The 25,206-nt window shown below is 43.0% G+C and overlaps 1 long non-coding RNA gene and 1 pseudogene across 2 annotated transcripts in view; both read left to right on the top strand.

Annotated features, from left to right (window-relative positions):
* Window positions 1–25,206, top strand: part of LOC105714353 (uncharacterized) — a 349,885-nt gene that overhangs the window by 278,222 nt on the left and 46,457 nt on the right. The gene's annotated exons all lie outside the window — the stretch shown is intronic.
* LOC105714348 (small ribosomal subunit protein uS11-like) lies at window positions 19,033–19,623 on the top strand (annotated as a pseudogene).

Genomic DNA, 25,206 nt, shown 5'->3' on the forward strand with positions numbered 1-25,206 from the left:
ATTGGGGGAAGGTAAACTGTTTCAAACACTTCAGATATAGATTGTCCCAGGCATTGCATTGCCTCGGGGTCTTAAGATACAATAGTCCTACTAATGTGGCTTTACATGAAGACTGGCATTAATTAAGGAGGATGTCCGTGGGGTATTTTGCAAACCACCACTGATTCTGTAAAGCTTTTGAGTTTCATGAGTGGAAACATGAAGTGGTAGCACAGACTTGGGGCCAGTTTGCACAGGAGGACAGCTGGAGAGGATGACTTTTCTAGGCACCACGAAGATGTCTTCCCTAGATACTGATCAATGACATGAAGGAAAAAGGCACTGCCTTTTAACCCCTCCATTTCCCCATTTGTAAAGTGAGGGCAATCACTGTTCAAAGGCATCAATTAGATGATATATGTAAAACAAATATTGGCACAGTGAGCAGTCATCAGGGAAGAGCTGACATCAATAAAATGCTGGCAAGCGATGGGTTACGTAATAGTAGTTAACAAGCAGAGTGTGTTCCTGACCCTGTTTCAACACCTTCAGATGCATTAACCCTTATCTTCCTTAAACCCACCCTATGAAGTGGGTGTCACTGTTTTCCCCATTTTGCTCTTGAGGAAACTCAATTATTATAGATAGGTCTACTTTGGGCCAAGCATATATTGGTATATTCCAGGAGCAAGGGATAAAGTGGTGGATAAAACAGAAAAAAAAAAAAAAAAAAAAAAATCCCTACATTCACAGAGCCTACATTCTTGTGAAGTGGATGAAGACAATTACAAAATAAATAAGTGCAATGTGCAACCTGTAAGAAAGTGGTAAGTGTTTGAGAGAATAAAGCAGAGGTGGGTGGCTCCCGCCTATAATCCCAGAACTTTGGGAACCAGAGGTGGGTGAATCACTTGGGCCCAAAAGTTAGAGGCCAGCATGGCCAACATGGCGGAACCCCATCTCTACTAAAAAGAAAATTATCTGAGTGTGGTGTCACATGCCTGTCATCCCAGCTACTCTGGAGGCTGAGGCACCCGAGAACCCATTTGGACCCGAGAGGCGTAGGTTACAGCGAGCTGACATTGTGCTGCGCTCCAGCCTGGGCAACTGAGTGAGACTCTGTCTCAAAATAAATAAATTAAATTTAAAAATAAAGTAGAGAAGTCCCATAGAAAATAGAGGAGGGGTGCTACAATTTTAAGGGGTTGTCATTTTTAATAGATAAGTATAGGATGCCTGTTATCAGGACTGGAATTCTGAATCACTTCACTACATTGTTTAGGGGAAAGACCATGGGTTCTCAAATGAGACAGATCTATGCTTCACATCTGATCTCCGCCTTGTATTTGCCTTGAAGCCTGGGGCAATTTTCTTAATCTCTCCAAGCCTCAAATTTTCTGACTGGAAAATGAAAATATCGCCTCTGCAGGGTTGTCATGAAGATGGAGAACGATGGAGGCCATGTGGCCTTTTAATACATTCCTTTCCTTATCTGTACCTCGGAGGTAATAGTGACACCTACCACTTAGGTGTGTTGTACAGAATAAATGAGATAATCTGTATTAGCACAAATAAAAAAAAATGTATAGGTAGCCCCAAGGGCCTACCTGAGTTTGGCGTCCATTAATTTTTGTGGCCAAATATCAAGAGTTGTATGACCTTAAGCAAGATCATTTTCTCATCTGTCAAATAGCAGCAGTGGACCGGATGGCCATGGTGTAACTAAACATAACACTGTGGCATAAGCAAAGCATCAAACCTACCTGGCACAAGGTAATAAGTAATAGTAACAGCCAGTTACAAAGCACTTTTGTATGCCCTCGGAGCTGTGCTAACACATTGCGTGCACTGCCTTCCCTAGAGCTCACTGTAACCTTAAGAGAGAGGTAATGCTACTATCCCCACTTTACAGACATGCAAACAGGGTCAAAGAGCTTCAGAAATTTTCCCCAAGCCCACCCAGTAACCAAGTGGCAAAACTGGATCTGGGGACTTAGTCCTCTATCCCAGGATGATTTTCTTGCCTGAGTAGGCTAGCATCGTGAAGACAGATCTCAGGATATAGTAGGTGCTCATTAAATGTTTCTTTAGTAAAAAGAATGATGAGTAAGCCATCATTTCTTCCATGAACAAGGACACCTAAAAAGACGCTTGGATCCAGTGTCCCCAGGGAAATGAATGCGTCTTTTATCAGCAACCCCCCGCCCCCCACCAAAAGTCCTCACTTTCCATTATGTTGCCTGACCTAAAATATTTCAGTGGAATTTATGTGATAGGTTCTATTAACGTCTGAACGTAGTCTCCCCTATTTCTCAATCTTTCATTACAAATGCATTTTAATGACCCACCCTGAAGGTTTGGTGAGGGAGGATGACAGAATTCAAAGCCACTCTTGCCTTCTGGGTACAAAGAGATGGCAGACAGAGGTCACTGGAAGCCTCTATAAAATTACTAAAGATTGGGGCCAGATGATATTTGCCGTAAGTTTTTAGGACTCAGCCATAGCAGTCAGGAACGCCTGTAACATGCTAGCTTTCAACCTACTGGAAGTGATAGAGGAAGACTAACAGTGGGATAGGTCTATAGGATCACCTGGTGGAGGTGACTGTTGTGTGGACAGAAAACTGAAGCTCACTGAGAAAAAGTGGCTTATCCTAGGTCACATAGCCAGATCATCTCAGAGCCTGGACTATCAACCCAGGAATCTTACCTCCCAGGACACAGTTTTCCAACAAGCCTGCTCTGAATATCCAAGTTCTCCTTTAGGAAAAATTTAATGGAGTCATGGAAAAAAAGGTTGCCATTCAATTCCTCAAGGATCTAGAACCAGAAATACCATTTGACCCAGCAACCCCCATTACTGGTTATATACCCAGAGGAATATAAATCATTGTACTATAAAGACACATGCATATGTATGTTTATTGCAGCACTATTCACAATAGCAAAGACATGGAACCAACCCAAATGCCCATCAATGATAGACTGGATAAAGAAAATGTGGCACATATACACCATGGAATACTATGCAGCCATAAAAAGGAATGAGATCATGTCCTTTGCAGGAATATGGATGAAGCTGGAAGCCAACATCCTCAGCAAACTAACACAGGAGTAGAAAACCAGACGCTACATGTTCTCACACAGACGTGGTAACTGAACAATGAGAATACATGGACACAGGGAGGGGAACATCACACACCAGGGCCTGTCGGGGGTTTGAGGGTGAGGGGAGGGAACTTAGAGGTTGGGTCAATAGGTGCAGCAAGCCACCGTGGCACATGTATAGCTTTGTAACAAACCTGCACATTCTGCACATACATCCCAGGGTTTTTTAGAAGAACTAAAGAAGAACAATGTTTTTTAATGTCACCATTGCACATCTTGGTGATGACTAGATCTACTCTTGGTTGAAATTAGACTTAAGCTACAGCAGAAGAGGTGCAGATAAGACAACGGGAAGAATTGAGAGAGGCTGCCAGAATATATATTAGAGGCAGGTAATAGCCCCGTGATTCCGAGACCCTGATGATAAGAAAGATGCTATGGCCATGGAGGCAAGCAAGCCCTCTGCCTCCAGGCCAGAATAGATTTCACCACGACTATGATGCCAGAGGTTTCTTCCTATTCCTAAAATGCCATGATACCAGGTACATCCTTACCACTTTCTCCCAGAAAGTATTGATTTTTCTCTGACTGTAAATCTTTATGTGAAGGCTGATAGTCTCATTCACTTATTTATTTAATGTTTATTGAACGCCGACTGTATACCAGACACTAGGGACGCAGAGTTCAGCAAGACAGACTTGAGTTCCATCTCCATCGAGAGACAGGCAGCACCTGCAGAGACAGAGAATAAATGAGAGATAGGGGAAAAAAAACAGAGACAGGGTAGAAAAAACCAAGAGAGATCTACAGAGAACAGTAGGGAGGCAGGGAGACACAGAGAAATTGACAGGGAGAGATAGAGAGTAGAAGAGATAGAGAAAATTGATCAGCTCACAGAGACACCAAGTGACAGAAGGAGACAGAAACAGAGTAATTCACCAAAGATAATATCCACCCAAGTCACAAAGTGATTGGCCCAAGGGTTGGACACATGACCTAAATGGGGCCAATCAGAGACTTTCCCTGGAATTAATATATGGCTTCTGGAAAGGAGAGGTTCTAGGCAAAGACTTCTATGATAAGACACAATTTCTAACGACTCCAATCAGTGACAAGAATCTCAAGAAGTTTCTTTCCCGGCTGGGCGCGGTGCCTCATGCCTGTAATCCCAGCACTTTGGGAGGCCGAGGCGGGCGGATCACGAGGTCAAGAGATCGAGACCATCCTGGTCAACACGGTGAAACCCCATCTCTACTAAAAATACAAAAAATAGCCGGACATGGTGGCACGTGCCTGTGGTCCCACCTACTCGGGAGGCTGAGGCGGAAGAATCGCTTGAATCCAGGAGGCAGAGGTTGCAGTGAGCTGAGATTGCACCATTGCACTCCAGCCTGGCCGTAGAGCAAGACTCCGTATCAAAAAAAAAAAAAAAAAAAAAGAAGTAGTTTCTTTCCCAACGGGAAAGAAAAACAGTGAGAAAGACAGCCACAGGAGAAATGTATAAAGGCCACAGTGTGGAGATACACAGTACAGTCCAGATATTGGTTGAGCACTTTTAGGCAACATCTCTGATTTTCTAATGTGCCTCATCTCTTTATTCCACAGCTCCTCACTTTGAGACACACTCGCTTACAAGAGTCAGAAACATAACAGAGGGTGGGAGAATGGAACAATCTCCCAGGTAACCCAAGGAAAAAAAAGCTCATCAATACCCACAGGGCGTCCTGGGATTTTGTTCAGCTCACTTGCCAAAGGAAAAGATTCCTACGCCAAGGTGGGAACAGGGAGCACTCCCTTCCCTTTTTATTCTCATCCGGTGCCGTGGCTTCCTATGGCTCCCACATACTACAACTCCCAAATATATATGTCCAGCCACACTCTCCCTTAATTTACACACTCACCCAGCCAATTACCACTTGATACTGCCACTTGCACCTGTTTTGGGAATCTCAAGTTCAACATGCCCAATTAAACTCCTAGTTTCCACGATTTAAAAAAATCTGTACATAAATAAGCCTTTCCTGCGTTCAAGGAAGGAATTTAGAGTTGGATTATTTTATAAGCCATTGTCTTTCTGTCAATCTGCCATTACCCCTCCTGACCACCCAGGAGGAAAGCATCAGTACCCAAAAGTTGAGAGAATCACTAAGGGTTTCTAGGAGACTCCCAGGAAATCTGGGAGACGGGAGTGCTTTCCTCCCCATCCATCCATGGTGATGCTTTTGCTTTCAGGATAGGGATGGATAAAAGAGCTCACTGTGTGATCTGGTCTCATTCTTCAAAGGTAATCAGTCCTGAGCATTTTTGTTGCAACAATGAGAGGTTTTACCTAAAGGGTCAATTAAACCATGAGAGATCATTTGCAGATAGATTTTGAAGGAGGGATTTCTGTTGTGTTTGTTTCTTTGCAAAGACTTCAATAATCGCTAGAATTTAACTCCATGAAAAGTAAAATAAATATCAAAGAGCTTTTCTGGAAATTACCGTTCTGAGGGTAAGATTCGAGGATTTCTCTCTATGACTTCAGGACCACTAGAAATTCTGCCCCACTCCAGAAGCCTTCTCACCTCCCAGAGACTCTATGTAAATCTCAGGAAAAGACTCTAATTGGTCTTTTGGGGTCAACATTCACCCCTTGGACCCATCGTTGCTGAAACATGGGGCTCTCTGATTGGCCAGTTATTTGCACACAATTGTAGTGACTATTCATGGAGGAAGAAAGATAGGAAAAATTGATATTTTTTAAAAACAGCTACTTTCCATCCCTCTATTAGTGGAGTCCTTTGATGGCCATGATGACAATGACGATGATGGCAATTTATTGCTCATATCCCAAACATGTGCCAGCACTTTTCATGCATTTAGACATGACAACAATCCTGTGATGTAGGGACCATTGACAGATGACAAAACTAAGGCTTAGAGAAAGTAAAACACTTACCCAAAGTCACTCTGGTAGGAAGGAAAATGGTTTGAAAATTACTGCCTTAATAGATGCCTTCGTTATCTATTGTGATATGGCAAATTACCCCAAAATTTAGCAGCTTCTGACAACAAACATTTATTATCTCACAGTTCCTGTGGGTCAGGAATCTAGGCATGGCTTAGCTGGGTGCCTCTGCCTCTAGGACCCTGAGAGTCTATCTAATCAAGCAGTCCACCGGGGTTGCAGTCTGATCTGAAGATTTGACTGCACGAAAATTCATTTCTAGGCTCACTCACGGGTGCTTGGCAGAACTCAGTTTCTCACTGCCCATTCATCACAGGCCTTCCTTAGTTCCGCGTCATGGGGGCTTCTCCATTTAGCAGCTTACAACATGGCACTGGACTTAATCACAGCAGCAGGCTAAAGGGAGAGAATGCAAGATGGAATTTACCGTCCTTTTGTAACCTTCTCTCCAAGGTGATATCCCATCACTTCTGCCTGATCCTATTGGCTAGAAGAAAGTCACTAGGTTGAGTCACATTTAAGGGAAGGTGATTGCACGAGGAAGTGGGAACTTGTAGAGCTATCACAGAGTCTGCCTACTGCAGTATTTTCTTTTTGGATAAACAGACTTCATTCATATACAAACCGTTTAGTCCTGCAGAGAGGCCTCCTCCTTCAACCTCCGAATTCACTCGCTGGATTTGTTTTGCCCAAAGCCTCATGGGATCACCTGATATGTTCATGTCTCAGTCTAACCACACACCTCCTTGGCTGCAATTTTTTTTTCCTCTTCAAGTCTGTACCACTCCTGAAACATTTGAACCTGAGAAACATCATATACTGTGATGAGCTTGGGAGCAGCTAATCTGATCCCCTCATTTTGCAGATAGGAGCACTGAGGCACAGCAAAGGGAAGGGACCTTCCTAAAATCCCACAGGAAGCCGGAAGCAGGGCTGGGACTCTGAATCTCAGCCACTCCCAGTATGCAGCTCATCCCAACGCACAGGGATCCTTGCTGGGAAATCAATCCAAACCAGGCACTTGAACTCTAGGGAGATTGCCAACATTTCATCAACATACAAATGAGGGAAACATTTAGGCAGTACTTCTCCCCTCATCCCCCTCCCTTTCTTCACAGGGAGCTGACTTCATTCCCTCGTGGGAGCAGGAGGGACTCACTTGTTAACTGAACAGTGAACAAGCCTTTTTGTATGAAAATCTAAGGAGCTCTTGCACTGTGTCTGATGTGGTTTCAAGGTACACAATGCCCTCTAGTCTCGAGTCCGGGTAATTCCGAGAGGAAAGATTCTGAAAACAATGGGGAATTATAAAATACACAAAATCTAACACTGGATGTAATTATTCACAACAAAGCTGCTCAACTTGGCACTCCAAGGGTGCCAGGAACTCCCAAAATTCCATGTAAATCAGTCTATAATGTAAAACTTCTTTGGAAAGGGTCTATGGCTTTCATTGAATTTTTTTTTTTTTTTTTTTTTTTTTTTGAGACAGCCTCTCTCTGTCGCCCAGGCTGGAGTGCAGTGGCACAATGTCTGCTCACTGCAAACTCTCCTCCCAGGTTCAAGCCATTCTCATGCCTCAGCCTCCTGAGTAGCTGACATTACAGGCATGTGCCACCACACCTGGCTAATTTGTGTATTTTTAGTAGAGACAGGCTTTCACCATGTTAGCCATGTTGGTCTCAAACTCCGGGCCTCAAGTGATCCGCCTGCCTCGGCCTCTCAGAGTGCTGGGATTACAAACATGAGCCACCAATCCCTGCCAGATTTCACTGAATTTTAAAAGAATAACCATAGCTATGTTACTAAACAAAAAGGTTGAGACCCGCTAATTTTGACTCTCAAACTGTTTGGAACATCTTCACTGGTGTAAACTAAATGTCCTAAATGAACGTCGGAACATGTGCTCTTCAGATATAAACCCAAGAACTTGGGAGTTTAATATCACACGTCTTCTCTGTTTGACCCAACTTTCAAAGTTTTTCATTCCTTCCTATAGACTGTCATCTGGAAGCCAGTATTTGTATTTCAGGGTTCAATTTAATTCAGTAGGTGTTTGCTAAATTCTTGTTCCATTCTAAGTGCTGGGGATTCAAAAATGAACCACAGTGGACACTAGTTAATTTTTTTTCCCCTGAGACAGAGTTTCACTCTTGTTGCCCAAGCTGTAGTGCAGTAGTGTGATCTCGGCTCACTGCAATCTCCAGCTCACTGCAAGCTCCGCCTTCCGCGTTCAGGCAATTCTCCTGCCTCAGCCTCCTGAGTAGCTGGGATTACAGGCATGTGCTACCATGCCCGGCTAATTTTTGCATTCTTAGTAGAAACAGGGTTTCACCATGTTGGTCAGGCTGTTCTCAAACTCATGACCTCAGGTGATCCATCTGCCTCAGCCTCCCAAAATGCTGGGATTACAGGCGTGAGCCACCACACCTGGCCTGCACTAGTTAATTTTTGCCATTCAGCGTTCATCTCCCATTCTTTTAGCAACACCATCCCAATTTCCTCCTAAAACCACTGACTTTTCTGTTGCTATTCCTGAGCCAAGGCCTCTGGTCAGGCTGAATCCCCTCAGCACCGGCAATGGAGCTATGACCAGCCACCCAGTCAATCCCATCATCCTGCCCACAGAGATGGCTTCAGGTAATGGTCAGTTGGAGCTATTAATACATCTTCGAGTTGAGCAAGATCAACCCAGAGAGAGGGTCCCGCATTCACCTGCCACTGACGTTAAACCTGAAAAGACAGTATAATACATCTGCAGCAAAGACTGAAAAATTGAGCCAAAAGATGCAAAGACGGAATTGAGCCCTAGATGAAGCCATATCTAAAAGTAGCCCAGACATTAGACATTTTTTTTCTCTAACAAGAGTGAGTCTCACTCTGTCACCCAGGCTGGAGTGCAGTAGTGTGATCTCGGCTCACTGCAACCTCTGCCTCCTGGGTTCAAGCAATTCTCCTGTCTCAGCCTCCCAAGTAGCTGTGATTACAGGCACGTGCCAGCATGCCTGGCTATTTTTTGTATTTTTAGTAGAGATGAGGTTTCACCTTGTTGGCCATGCTGGTCTCGAACTCCTGACTTCAAGTGATCTACTCGCCTCAACCTCCCAAAGTGCTGAGATTACCATGCGTAAGCCACCACACCCTGCTGGTTTTATATCACTTTCAACAGAAAGAATTTTAGTGGGTACTCTGCCCTTGAGGAATACATAGTCCAATAAGGTAATCTGTTTATAATTCAACAATATTTGTTATATATACACAATAAATACCATAAGTAAATGCACACACACATAAATATGTATATTAAAATACGTGTGCATATATATAAATATATAATTTATATATTTATAGTTATAAATTGCATAATGCATGTAATTTAACTATAAATATATTTTTTACATAAACATATATATACAAAGTTCAGAAGAGAGTAGAGGGAATATGAAACACTCACCTGTAGGGAATTTATATTCTGCCTCGTCAGAATAAAAGGATTTGCATAGGAAACAATCCAGAGGAGGACATTCATAAGGAAAGAATAGTGGAGCCAGGAACGGTGCTGGGTGTGTCTCCGCCTCTGAACAGGCTCTCACAGGACAAGTCAAGAAGACTCCTAGAAGGTAGGATTTTCCATATGCAACTGTCTCAAACCTCAGCTACATGGACTACAAAACAAAATCACATTTTCTTTTCACATTATTTTTTCTTGTGATATCAATCACGTGCCATACAATTTGCCCTTTCAAAATTTACAATTCAATGGTTTTTTGCGTTGTTGTTTTGTTTTGTTTTGTTTTAAGACAGGGTCTCAGTGTGTCATCCAGGCTGGAGTGCAGTGGTGCAGTGTCAGTTCACTGCAACTTCTGCCTCCTGGGCTGAAGCAATCCTCCTGCCTCAGCCTCCCGAGTAGCTGGGACTGCAGGCGTGTATCACCACACCAGGCTAATTTTTGCATTTTTTGTAGAGACAGGGTTTTGTCATTTTTCCCAGGCTGGTCTCAAAACTCCTGATCTCAAGCAATCTGCCCACCTCGACCTCCCAAAGTGCTGGGATTATAAGCATGAGCCACTGCACACAGCAATTCAGTGGTTTTCAGTATAGTCACAAAGTTAGGCAGCCATCATCACTATCTAATTCCAGAAAATTTTCATCATCTTCAAAAGCAGCCCTGTACCCATGATCTTCTTTCCCCCATTGCCCCTTTATTCAACACTAATCTGCTTTCTTTTTTTTTTTTTTTTTTGAAACAGAATCTCACTCTGTCACCCAGGCTGCAGTGCAGTGGCACTATCACCATTCACCACAGCCTCAGCCTCCTGGGCTCAGGCGATCCTCCCACTTCAGCCTCCTGAGTAGCTGGGACTATAGGCGCATGCCACTGTGCCCAGCTAATTTTTGCATTTTTTGTAGATATAGGGTCTCTGGTGCCAGGTCCTCATTGGCTTCTATTTCTATGGATTTCATCCTTCTGGACATTTCTTATCAATGCGATCATACGACATATGTCTTTTTGTGTCTGGCTTCTTTCACTTAGCATATCATATTCAAAGTTCTTCCATGTTGTGGCATGTATCAAAACTTCATTCCTTTTTATGACTGAATAATATTCCTTCGTATGTAGAGACCACATTGTATTTATTCATTAGTTAATGGACATGGGGATTGTTTCTACCTTTTGGCCATTATGTATAATGCTACAATGAACACTGGTGTGCAGATTTTTCTGTGGACATACTTTAAATTCTCTTAGATACATACCTAGGGATGGAATTGCAGAGTGCTATGGTAACTCCATATTTAACTTACCGAGCAATGGTCAGACTGTTTTCCAAAGCAGATGCACTGGTTTACACTTATACCAGCAGCGTAGGAGGGTTCCGATTTGTTCACATCCTCTCCAACACTTATTACTGTCTTTTTGATTATGGCCATCCTAATGAGGGTGAAGTGGTATCTCATAACGATTTGCATTTCCCTAATAACTAACATGTTTCCATCTAATGACCAAATAATGATACTTGTGTCTCTTCTAGCTTGGTTACTAGACATTGGCCTTTTAAAAAGTGATCTCCAATGATTAATTTCTCCTAGTGCCTCCTGTCAGCCTGTTGGTTGCAATTACCAAGTTAAATAATTCCATTCCCACTCTCCTTCTGCTGATCATGCTGGTCTACTCCTGCTGCTCATAAACCCACAGAGGCAGACCTAAGGCTGCTACTCAATGACCATGCCAAGACCTCCTTCCCCAGCAGCCCACTTGGCTGGAAATCCTGCTGAGTTCCAGGGAAAGGGTATAGAGTGATGTTGGATTCCATTAGGAGACAGAGAATTATGTTTTTTCCAACTCCGGGGCCAAAATCAGCCTGCAGAGAACCTGAAAATCCTTTAAAGAGATTTTCTCTAAGCTTCCGACCATCTCTCCTCTAATCAAAGGCATTCAAACCCAGCTTATAGAGTCAGGTAAGAAATGGAATCCATAGAACCAACCCATTCACCAATATTCTGCTAAGCCCCTTCCCCAAACTCCTTCCTCTTCTAGTTCAATGATGCTTGGCATTATTGACATTTGGGGCTAGATTAATTCTTTTTCCTGGGAGGATGTCCTGCGTATGGTGGGATATTTAGCAGCACCCCTGGTCTCTGTTTCGCCACCTTCACTCATGATAACCAAAAATGTCTCCAAATACTGTCAAATGTTCCCTCAAAGAGGGAGGTTGCAAAACTGCCCCTGGTTGAGAACTTCTGTATTAATTTGTGATAGGCAGAACTCCAAGAGGGACCTCCAGATCCCAGCCCCCAGATGCAGATACTCTGTGGGTGGCGGAACCTATGAATATAATGGTCTGTCACTTCCATGATTAGGTTATACCTATCAATGACACTAAGAGAGGAGTTACCGTTCAGTAACTGATAACAGATACAGACTTTGGTCTTTGGAAGTGGGAGGCTGCCATAACAAAACCTAAACTGCAGTAATGGCTTTGAGGGGTGTGTATGCATTATAAAGGCTTTGAGAAATCTGTTAGCTGAGGCTTAATGGCCCTTGAGGAGGCTGCTGGTGAGGGCTTAGTAAAGTCAGAAAAATGTTATGACCCTTGTTACGTAATTATGAAGGGTTTAGCACCACTGTCACCTGTGCTGAAGTGGAGAATAGAAAATGTACAGAATTAACTGAGTAATTTGGATGAAGAGATTAGAATTCCAGACAGAATGCTGATACTGGTTTCTTTTCTTTTAGCAGATAAGGATAGAGGCTGGGCATGGTGACTCACACCTATTACAGAACTTTGGGAGGGAGAGGTGGGCAGATCACTTGAGGTCAGGAGTTTGAGACAAGGCTGGCCAACGTGATGAAACCCTGTCTCTACTAAAAATACAAAAAAATTAGCTGGATATGGTGGCACACACCTGTAATCCCAGCTACTCGGGAGGCTGAGGCAGGAGAATCACTCGAACCCAGGGGGCAGAGCTTGCAGTGAGCTACCACCGTGCCACTGCACTCCAGCCTGGGCACTAGAGCAAGACTCTGTCTCAATCAATCAATCAATAACTAAATAAATAAAAGATAAATATGGAGAAACATGACAAAAAAGGAACTGTTCAATTTTCAACCAAATTTAAAGAAAGTGTAAAGGATCCTGGACTGATGGGTTTGAAAATAAAGTTGTTTCTCCTTTCTAGCTTCTCCACATGAAAAAAAGAGAGAATTTCTTAAATTAGGAAATGACCTTAGAAAAAAGATCTAATCCAGAGTAGAACTATTAGATCCTTTCTTCAGGCTTCAGAAAAATTTAAGGTAGTGCCTACAGACCCTCTGAGCAAAGAAAAGGTCCTCTAAGGATCTTACAGGCATGCCTCTCAGCCATGCCTCACTGAACCTCATTAAACTCATAACAGTAAGAGCAATGTTTCACAGCAGCTTTCCAGGGAGCCCAAGGTGGAGAATTACTTTTATCAACAGGATTTGTGGGTATTGATTCTAACTAATTTGAGTAAACCCAAATAAGATTCACCAAAAAATCCTCAAAGTTTTTTTAAAAATTATGTTGGCAAGAACATCACCAGCTTCGTAGCTGAGGTTGGTGATGTTTTTGCCAACCTGCTTTTCTGGACAGATCCTATATAAAGCAAAAAGGGGTCTTTAGACACTCCTCACCCCCCGCAACCAAAAAAAAATACTATGGATAGGAACCAGGGTGGAAAAAAAAACTATTCAGCAGCAAACATCAGCTGTTTTATAAAGAAGGAAGGATCATTCAAAAGGTGAACCAGGATTCCACGCATAGAGAATTATTCCCAGGAAATAGAGCCAAATAGTAATTAAAGAACTAGCAACATGTACTCAACTGTATTTCAAAACGTCTATGGACCAATGAATGCTGTGTGACTGCTATTTTCCCATGTTTTAAATGCCAGTGTCTATAATGATCTATGCCTATCTCACTCTGGTATGTTGGTGAGATGCTCAGGAAGCTTCATTCACACCTGAACTTTACTTAGATAACAAGGTCCTGGACCTCAAGCCCAAGGTTGATAGCATAAAATGATATGGCATCGAGGTGCTTTAGAGGAGGGGTCGAGTGTATTTTGCAAGTGGAAGGGCTATCAATGATCGTGATCAGAAGGCAGAGTATGAAAGATTGTATTTCCAAAATCCATCATCTGCAACAATGCTTCTGGTCCCACATACTACTACAGAACCTTGTTACTCTTCCGTCAAGAGGTGGAGTCTATGAGCCCTTTACTGGAATTCAGGCCTTTGGAACCGCCACAGTAAATAGAATGTGACAGAGTGAGGCTACATGACTTCTGAAGCTCAGTCACAAAAGGCGATACAGCCCTGCACCTTTCCCTCCACCCACACTTCTTTGGAGCACTGAGCTGCCCTATAAGAAGCCTTGTTGCCCTGGAGCCACCATGATGAAGAGTCCACAGGGAGATGCACAAAGAGAAAGAAAGTGATTCCCAAGGAGCCTGAATCAGTCAGGGATTTCCCGAAGGACAGAACTAATAGGATGTATATATGAAAGGGAATTTATTAGAACTGACTCACACAAGTATAAGGCAAAGTCCCATGATAGGCTGTCTGAAAGCTGGGGAAGAAAGAAGCCAGTAGTGGCTCAATCCGAGTCCAAAAGCTTTAAAACCAGGGAAGCCAACAGTGCAGCCTTCAGTCTGTGGCCAAAGATTGTTATTTAAGTGGTGGTTTAGAAGAGTGTAGCGCCTCCCCCTCTCTCTCTTCCTCCTGCTCCAGACTTGAAAGATATTCCTGCTTCCCCTGCACCATCCACTATGATTGTAAGTTTTCTGAGGCCACCCCAGCTATGCTTCCTGTACAGCCTGTGGGGCCATGAACCAATTAAACCTCTTTTCTTTGTTAATTACCTCATCTCAAGTGTTTCTTCATAGCAGTGCAAGAACAGACTAATACAGCAAGGAACTAGCTCTGGACAATAAGAGAAGACTTTGTAAAGCTGATGAAATTTGAGCCTGATCTTGGAGAATGTTTTCTAGGTGAAAGAAGAAAAAAATACATTGAAGATAGAAATGATACCATCAAAGCATACATAAAAGAGAAAGATTTTTTCTCTGGAATTTAGATATTTCAGGATACCCACCTGCACACACGTACACATACACACAAGGGGGCTTCAAAAGTTCATGTAAAAGTGGAATTACAAGATAAAAATGGGCCAGCCACGGAGGCTCACATCTGTAATCCCAGCACTTTGGGAGGACAAGAAAAGAGGATTGCTTGAGGCCAGGAGTTTGAGAACAGCCCTGGTCGACATGGTGAAACCCTGTCTCTACTAAAAATACAAAAATTAGCCAGGCATGGTGGCAAGCATCTGTAATCCCAGCTGCTCAAGAGGCTGGGGCAGAAGAATTGCTTGACCCAGAAGGCAGAGGTTACAGTGGGCTGAGATTGCACCACTGCACTCCAACCTGGGTGACAGAGTGACACTCTTGTCTCAAAAAAAAAAAGATAATGAAAATATAAACTTTATTTTGTAACATAATTTTCATCAAGTTCAGGACACTTTTGCAAGCAATGATACCAGCCATTATTCCATCCCTAAAGAACTGAAGAGTCCTGGGAATTCAACCATGTCAATGAAGTCTTTTTTATACTATTAACTGGAAAAGAATGAGTGCCCTTTAAAGATTTTTTAAGATTAGGAAATAAAAGGAAGTCAGAAGTAGCCAAATCAGGACTATAAGAGAGATGTCTAATGATTTCCAATCAAAACACTTCAAAATTGCCTTTGTTTGATGAGAAGAATGAGTAGCGAGATTGTCGTGGTAGAGAAGGATTCTCTGGTGAAGCTTTCTCAGATGATTTTCTGCTAAAGCTTTGGCTAACTTTCTCAAAACTCTCTCATGATAAGCAGATATTATCATTCATTGACCCTCTAGAAAGTCAGCAAGCAAACTGTCTTGAGCATTTCAAAAAAGCCTTGCCTAGATCTTTGCTCTTGACCAGTCCATTTTTACTTTGACTGGACCACTTCCACTTCTTGGTAGCCATGGCTTTGATTGTGTTATGTCTTCTGGATCATACTGGTAAAGTCATGTTTCATGTCCTGTTACATTTCTTTGAGAAATGCTTCAGGATCTTCATCCTCTTTGTTTAAAATTTTCGTTGAAAGCTCTTCTCCTCTCTGCAGCTAATCTGGGCATAACAGTTTTAGCACCCATCAAGTAGAAAGTTAGCTCAGTTTTAATTTTTTAGTCAGAATTGTGTAAGCCAAATCAATTGAGATGTCTATGGTGTTGGCTGTTGTTTCAGTGATTAATGCTTGGTTCTCTTCAATTAGAACCTGAACAAGATTAATTTTTTACTCGTAAATCGATGTGGATGGTCTGCCTCTGTGGGCTTCATCTTCAACAACATCTCATCCCTGCTTCCAACCAGTTACCCGCATTTGTAAACTGCTGATTTCCTTGGGGCATTGTCCCCATAAACTTTTCATGAAGCGTCAGTGATCTCACCATTCTTCCACTCAGGTCTCACCATAAATTTGACGTTTGTTCTTGCTTCAATTTTAGCAGAATTTATGTTGCTCAGAGAGGGGCTCTTTTCAAATGGATGCCTTGTCCTTCTGAGTGTCTAAAACTAGATCGAGTTTAGACATACTGTAACAAGTTAAAACAAGTTTATTTTGGTGTTAAAAAAAAAAAAAAAAAAAAAAAACAGAAATCTAAGCATAGTTTTTTCACTATGCATGGAAAATATGCATTTTCATGAACTTTCTGAAGACCCCTCATGTATATATAAAAGTTAATTGGCTGAAACAGAGTATATCAGGACAAATGGCAGGAAGCAAAGCTACAAAGGTCAGGTGGGTACTAAGACCTATCCTATCATATAGTTATAGTCATCAGGGTCCTCGTCAGACATAAATCAAGGCAGAGACTATTCAGCTGTTATAATCTTAGAAGATTTTATTGGCTGCCTATTACCTTTCCATAAATGTGAATCACAGACCAAACATAATTGCAAGATTATGCGATAACTTCCTCAACCCACTCCCCTCCAGTCACAATGATCATCTTAAAGGGAAACACATCTTGCTTCTTTGAACTTCACCTTTGTCCTAAGAGATGTGAAATTCCCAAGCTGACCATGGCTTTAAACATCTAAATGTGTGTTTTTAACACTGGAAGCATGCATGCTTTGCCTTTTTCCATGGAAAGCTTATACAGAGGTGCTCTAACGGGCTCCATTGCCTGAAGGCACATGTGTTAAATCAAGGTACTCTAATACAATTAGCAGAGAACAGAAGATAATCATTATGCAAACAACAAACAAACAATTCAAAGCCATCCAGACCTGGATCTCCTTCCAAGACTGGCAGTGGAGTGGCAGATCTAATGTCCTTATAATATCTGGTATGAGCATTAATGAAGTGCCGTAGAAACCAAATATGAAAACATTGACAACTTGAAGAGACAAGATAGGCAATGGAAGCCACCAAGAAGCAAGGAGCTCTCTAGGGAAATGGCAAGAAAAAAGAGAGCTGTTCAGAGGCCTTGTAGGCCTATTAAGGAGCTGAGTGGTTGGCATGTCTGGGTGACTCCCTAAATAAACACTGAAACACTTTAAATTTGTACATAAATAAAACTAAACCACAGAAGTCAACATAGAAAAGCCAACTATTGTGTTTTGCTTTTTCTGTTGAACACCTTGAATACATCATTTCATTCATGTATTTTCCAAATATCAGATGAGCATCAGCTATAGGCCAGGCACCCTTACACACATTGGGGATACAGAAGTGAACAGTCCAGGCAAGATTTCTGTTCTTATGGAATTCATGTGGTAGAAGGAGATGATAAACCCATAAACAGATGGGTCTGTTAATGATGACAACCATGAAGAAAATAAAATTGGGTAACTAGAGAGAAAAGGAAATGGAGTAAAACAGGAGAAGGGGTCAACTTTAGCTTGGTCAGGCAAGAGGTGACATTTACACCGAAGAGGAGACATTTGATCTGAGACCGGATGGTAAGAAGAAGCTAATCTTACGAAGATCTACTGGACGTGGATTCTATGCAGGAGTCACACCCTGAGGTTGGAAGCAGCCTCAAAGCTTTAAAAAACAAAAAGAAGGGCAATGCAGCTGGAACGTCGTAGTGAAGAAGAGTGAAGAAATATGGTTGGAGAGAAGGGCATGGGCCAGATGATGAAGGGCCTGGCACGGCCAAGGTAAGGAGCCTGGATATTATTTAAATGCAATGGGGACTGGGTGCAGTGGCTCATGCCTCTAATCCCAGCACTGTGGGAGGCCAAGGCAGGAGGATCACTTGAGACCGGGAGTTCAAGACCAGCCTGGGCAACATAGTGAGACCCTGTCTCTTAAAAAAACAATGTTATTTGCTTAGCCGGGCATGGTGGTGCATGCCTGTGGTCCCAGCTACTCAGGAGGTTGAGATGGAAGGATCACTTAAGCCCAGGAGGTCAAGGCTGCAGCGACCTGTGATTGCACCACTGCATTTCAGCCTGGATGACAGAGAGAGACCCTGTCAATCAATCAATCAAGTGATGTGATGGGAAGTCATTGGAGGTTTTTGAGAAGAAAGATGGGATCTGATCTATATTACTGATCATTGCTATAAATACAATACGGGCAATAGACCGATAATAAGGCACAAAGGAGGAAGCATAAAACCCATTGTAGTTGCCCCAGCAAAAGATAATAGAAGCTTGGACTTGAGTGGCCAAAGTGGAAATTATTCACTTACTCTTGACAATGACCCATACAGTAAGGACCAGCCTGCTCATTTCACAGTGAAAAAACTGAGGATGGTCATGGATTATATATTAATAACATGATGAGTCACACAACTAGTGCCCAGCCAAGATTCACTCAGGTCTGCCAAGAACCAAAGCCCACATGTCCTCTCTGCCACCGGGTGGAGTCAAGAGCTGTTAGGAGGGTCACCAGACTTCAGAGGCATGGATTCCCAGGCCCTGAAATCCAAGATCAGCAGCACTGTCCCTGAGGAAGGAAGAATAGTATTTGGCAATAAAAAGATCGATACATGTAATGCACGTCACATAACACAGATAAGCATCAGAGACACCTCGCTGAGGATCAGCCTTTCTCAAAAAAGGACATACTCCATGATTCCACTTACATTAAATTCTAAAAGAGGCCAAATTAATACATGGTGAAAGAAACCAGAACAGTGGTTAACTGGGGGAAGCAGGAAGTTTCACACTTTAAGTATGATGATAATCGGTTTTGTCACATCATCTCAAGGAAGCTTTTCTCAGTATCAATGCATAAATATATTTAAAAAACAAAAAACCAAGGTCAGTGACACAAGCATTGGTATATAAGGACATTCTGAATGCTGAACACTGCCAGCCTCATGAACTGGAGATTCTCAGAAAACTGCCATCTAAGACATTTGCCAGTTCTAGGTCACCCTTGTAAATGTGGAGCATTTGCAAACTGTCAGTCTTAAAAACCAGCAAGCGGGAAACGATGTGCAGAAATGGCACCTTGAAAGGGAAAGAAAAGGAAGAACAGGGCATCAGCTTCGGACCTCAGGTGGGTGTAGGAGAGAATATATTTGGTGTCTGCCATATTTTTGCATCCTTCAATGACACTTCGGTAGACATCACTTTTGTCCATGGCTGGAAGATGCAGCCTCCAGCTGCATCCATTTGCTGCAAAGGGCATGATTTTTGTTCTCTTAGATCTTCCTGGCAAAGCACCCCTCTGCCGTGTTACTGGTAGGATGAAGGTGAAGGCAGACCCAGATAAATCCTCGCCATATGCTGCCATGCTGGCCACCCAGGATGTGTCCCCAGAGGTGCAAGGAGCTGGGCATCACTGCCTTACACATCAAACTCTGGGCCACAAAAGGAAATAGGGACAAGACCCCCAGACCTGGGGCCCAGACAGCCCTCAGAGCCCTTGCCTGCTCAGGTATAAAGATCTAACAGATTGAAGACATCACTCCCATCCCCTCTGACAGCACTCACAGGAGGAGGGGGAGTCACCGCAGTCACTGCCTGTGAACAATACTCCTCAAAATATTTTATGTTAATAAATTGCCTTCCTGAAAAAAAAAACCAATATGCAGTGAACACTAATTATATGCCAGAACCTCTTCTAAAAGCTTGACATGTTGAATCCACTGACAACCCTATGAAACTGGTTCCAGCATTATTCCCATTTTAAAAATGAGAGCACTGCAGCACTGAAGGGCTGAGATCTTCCGATCGCTCGATATCCCCAGCGAGACTGAAAACTCCTTGAGTCAGTGTCCATGTCCTATGGCTTCATGGATCCTCGGATGCCGAGATAATGCCAGCCACAGAGTAGGTACTCAAGAAGTGGGGCTAAACATCAAAATCGCAAAGAAATATCAACTCACACCAATCACAATGGCTATTAATAAAAAGCCAAAAAACACAGATGCTGGCGGGGCTGCGGAGAAAAGGGAACACTTAAACTCTGTTGATGAAAACGTACATTAGTTCAGCCCCTGTGGAAAGCAGTTTGGAGAGTTCTTAAGGAACTTAGAACAACCATTCAGCCTAGCAATCCCCTTACTGAGTATATACCCAAAGGAAAATAAATCATTCTGCCATAAAGACACATGCACTTACGTGGTCATTGAAGCATCATTCACAATAGCAAAGACAATACACAATAGCAATGAAATCAACCTTGGGGCCCATCCATGATGCACTGGATAAAGAAAATGTGCACCATGGAGTACTATACAGCCATAACAAAAGAGCAAAAATCATGCCCTTTGCAGCAACATGAATGTAGGCGGAGGCAATTATCCTAAGCAAATTAACACAAGAACAGAAAACCAAATACTACATATTTTCACTCATAAGTGGGAGCTAAATATTGAGTACTCAAGGAAATAAAAATGGGAACAATAGCCACTGCAGACCACTGGAGTAGGGAGAGCAGGAGGGGGACAAGTGTTGAAAAACTATGGGGTACTGTGCTTACTACCTGGGTTACAGATTCAATCACACATCAAACCTAAGAATCACACAATATACCAGGTTAAAATTAAAAACCTGCATATATATCCCCTGCATCTAAAAGTTGAAAAAAAATTAAAATGTGTGGCAAAAGAATGGATTCTGTGTTCTTAGTTCTCCCTCCTGCTCTCACCCCTTCTCCTCTCTCTCTCTCTCTCTCTCTCTCTCTGTCTCTCTCTCTCTCTCTCCCTCTCTCCCTCTCCACCCCGCACCTTCACTCTAATTGGCCAGATGCCTTGTACCACTATCCCATTCAATTCTCACAACAACCCTACAAAGTCCTTTTCTTTCTGTCTATTTTGTACATGAGAAATTGGGACTCTCAGAGGTTTCAAGTTTTAGGTTTCAAGTCAATCCCTGTTTTGACTCGGGGATTTTCAACAACTATCTTACATGTTCAGCCCAAGGATGGGACTCCTCCTGAGAACCCTAGGTCTGAAGAAAACTTGCAAATGGAAACGAATAAATCCTGGTGTTGTCTCTAAAGGTGTATCTACAGGGCTCCATAAATGATATTAACAGCTGTGTCGTTATGGCTCTCCTAGAGTCAAAAGTGATGCTGTTGATTAAAAATAAATAAATTAAAATAAATAAAGAAGAATGACTGCTCAACCGTCAGCTGAAACTGTGTTATCCTGTGCCAAGTGTCAGCTTCAGGATAGGTTTTGATGTGGGAAGAGTTAAGCCTTGAGTTATTATCAGAATTAGGGTGCTTTATTGGTTCACATCGTCCAATCTTCCCCAGCCATTATGGTTTTGCTGAAACATTAAACTACTTTAAACTTTCATTTTCCTCTTAAAACTAAATTAGTTTGGAGGAAATTGTATTTTCCGAGCTCCAGCACCAGCCTCAGGCAGAGGGAGTTACAGTACAGCGCGCAGATAAACAACAATCACGGCCTAATTACTAAGTGGTAAGTGCAGTGTTTCCCAAGTTACATTGGCTTTGGAATTTCTGGGGTCGTGCAGGGAGGCAGCTCCCAAGCAGATTTCCTCAAGAAGCTTTGGGTATTTTTTTTTTTTTACTTTTTTAATTTCGGGGGTACGTGGGCAGGTTTGTTACCTGGGTGTGTTGTATGATGCTGAGGTTTCGGCTATGGCTGAACCTGTCACCCAGGTAATGAGCATCGATAGTACCCAACCTAGTTTTTCAACATGTACACCCTCCATCCCTCCCTGCCCTAGTGGTCCCTAGTGTCTGTCGTTCTCATCTTTATGTCCATGTGCACCCAATGTTTAGCTCCCACTTGTAAGTGAGAGTAAGTGGTATTTGATTTTCTGTTTCTGCATTGATTTGCTTAGGATAATGACCTCCAGCTGCACCCATGTCACTGCAAAAGGGCATGATTTCATTCTTTTTAATGGCTGCATGGTATTCCATGGTATATGCACCACATTTTTTTTTTCCACATTCAGTCTTAAAGTTATACCTGAAACCACATTTTCTTTATCCAGCCCACCGTGGATGGACATCTAGGTTGATTCCACATCTTTGCTGTTGTGAATAATGATGTGATGAATATACAAGGATATATGTCGGGAGCCCAAGGCGGGCGGATCACAAGGTCAAGAGATCGAGACCATCCTGGCCAACATGGTGAAACCTCGTCTCTAGTAAAAGTACAAAAATTAGCCGGGCGTGGTGGAGTGCACTTGTAGTCCCAGCTACTTGGGAGGCTGAGGCAGGAGAATTGCTTGAACCTGGGAGGCAGAAGTTGCAGTGAGCCGAGATCGCGCCACTGCACAGCAGCCTGGTGCCTGGTGACAGAGCAAGACTGTGTCTCCAAAAAAAGAAAAAAAAAAAAAAAAAGGATACATGTCTTTTTGGCAGAATGATTTAGAATCCTTTGGTTATATACCCAGTAATAGGATGCTTGAATCCCATGGTAGTTCTATTTTTAGTTCTTTGGGAAATCTCCAAACTGCCTTCCACAGTAGCCAAACTAATTTACATGCCCACCAGCAGCGTATAATTTGAGTTGTTTATATGGTGGTCTTCCTGCATCTCTAGCTACAGAAAGGGGAAGAACAAAGGAATTTACAAAGCACATGATACGTTTCTGCACTACTGGGTACTGAAGTATGTTACTTCATCCTCTCTAGTAGTGATAGGAGATTCCCATTTTATAGAGAAGGACCCTTGAGGCTAGGACTAACTGATGAAGGCTGCTCTGCTGAGATCCTGCAGCATGTAGAAAATATGCTGGGCTACTCTTTTACTATAATAGACATCTATTCCTCTGTCTGCCCAGCATGTCCCTTCTTTAGGGAAATACTCTTTCTTTCATATCAACCATACATAAATCCCCAAGAGTCGTATGATTGAATCTGAACCCATCATGGGAGGTTAGTCATGTGATTAAAACTGAGTCAATTATAGGATGCCCAACAGTCGTGTGATTAAAACTCAGCCAATCATACGATCTCCAACAGTCATGTGATAAAAGCTGAGCCAATCGTAGGCCCTCACCACCCTGGCCACAGTGATTAGTCTAAGAGGGAGGAACATGATAGAAGCCGACCCAATCACTCCTCTTACCCCAGATTTTTCTACCTGGAGTGGGAAATAGGGTTCTGCCCTCTCCGGTGGAAAACCTAGGAAAAGTCTTTAACCTATTGGTGATCGTGGAGGCCAATGAAAACCGTTCTCAGAAAGACAAAGTAAATGCTTGGCAGGAATATAGGAGAAAGCTGAGAGGTGGAAAGAGAAAGAGAACCCCTCTCTCTTGCTGTATTTCCATCCTGTCCATAGTTGGGTTACCCAAGCCCACACCATAACCTGTTCTCCTAGCTGACTCCAGTCAAGACGACCGTTCACAATCAAGAGTACCAATGACAACCTCGTCACCATATCTAATTATGGGGCACGTACTGTATGCCAAGCACTAATCTAAGGGTTTCCCTTGTCTTGGCTCATCAAATCCACACAATTGTATGAGGTAAGAATCAGTGGTACCTCCATTTTACATTTAAGAAAAGTGAGGCCTGGAGATATTAAAGCGATTTGCACAAGGTCAGAAACCCAGAGTTTCTTCAGCTGAAAAATGTGGAACATATAGGGCCTTTTTAAAATCAGTGCCTACTTAGAAACATTGTGAGTTTCTTTGCAGCAAATATTGACAAAATCTATACTGATCCGGTGCCTCTGGCAGCTTCACTCAAGGGTTCACCCTCCTCCAGCCTCTCACCCCATGAGTGCCATAAAACCATTCTCAGAAATGGATTCCTCTCTGCTATGGGCTAAAGACCAAATATCCCATTTCACAGATGGAAAAAACAAATATTAGAGTTTAAGTAAGAGTCTCGATGTGGGGGAGCTAGCATTCTCACCCAATTTCGGATCTAACTGTTCCTTCATGATGAACTCATCTTGTTAGATTTGCTCAGATGCTGCACCAGTTCACAGCCCCAAGCTGCTCTCTTTTTATTTCTGCAAATGAAAATATCTTTATTGTGTTTTCTTTTTCTGTTGAATCTGAAGATGACACATACTGCCTGACGTTATTCTCATCAGCAGTGCCCCAGCCACAGATGGTGAGGCCTGAAACTTACTGTTAGACAACTGTTCGGAACTTTCAGGGCTGATTGCCCCTGGCAGAAGCAGCCCCAAACCAACCGGCGTGTTTGATGCTGTAAGAGTGTGTCAAGGTTGCCTAGGCATTTGCTAGTCCCTTTTAATTTTGAGAGCGAACGGGAGAGGCTGGCTGTGCAGAACAGAGGGGAAGGCAGAAAGACAAGGGAGAGAAAGACAAGGTGAGATGAAATGGTGATTTTGCAAAGCAGCAGTCAAGAGTAAAACTGATACCATCATTGCTCGTTGCCTCACTGGGATCTTGATAAGTCAGGACATTTGCAGTTGCTCATGAAAATGAGGATTTGGCCAGGGTGACCTTGTACACAAGGGTGCTTCACTCACTGAAGAACCTAGGCTCTTTCTGATCCAGACACTACAGTGGGCGTGGTCTGAGGAGAGTCCCTCATGTCCCCATCAAAACCTTGTCTCACGAATGGACTCTGAAAACAATTTATGCATGTCTGCAAGTGGCATCTTTGGAGTGGAAGGAGGTAGCATCAATTTTTTTTTATGAAATCTTTTTTTTATTGCATTTTAGGTTTTGGGGTACATGTGAAGAACATACAAGATTGTTGCATAGATACCCACATGGCAGTGTGATTTGCTGCCTTCCTCCCCATCACCTATATCTGGCATTTCTCCCCATGCTATCCCTCCCCAACTCCCCACCCCCTACTGTCCCTCCCCTATTTCCCCCGACAGACCCCAGTGTGTGATGCTCCCCTCCCTGTGTCCATATGTTCTCATTGTCCATCACCCACCTATGAGTGAGAACATGCAGTGTTTGCAGAACGGGTGCAGTGGCTCACATCTGTAATTCCAGCACTTTGGGAGGCCAAGGCGGGCTGGTTACTTGAGGTCAGCAGTTCGAGACCAGCCTGGCCAACATGATGAAACCCCGTCTTCACTAATAATACATAAATTAGCTGAGTGTGGTGGCGGACACCTGTAATCCCAGCACTCTAGAAGCTGAGGCAGGAGAATCACTTGAGCCCGGGTGGTGGAGGTTGCAGTGAGCTGAGATTGCACTCCAGCCTGAACGATGAAGTCAGACTCCTTCTAAAAATGTAT

This window comes from Aotus nancymaae, unplaced genomic scaffold (assembly GCF_030222135.1).
Source record: "Aotus nancymaae isolate 86718 unplaced genomic scaffold, 86718_ANA_hifiasm-v0.15.2.pri h1tg000049l, whole genome shotgun sequence".
NCBI classification, from domain to species: domain Eukaryota; kingdom Metazoa; phylum Chordata; class Mammalia; order Primates; family Aotidae; genus Aotus; species Aotus nancymaae.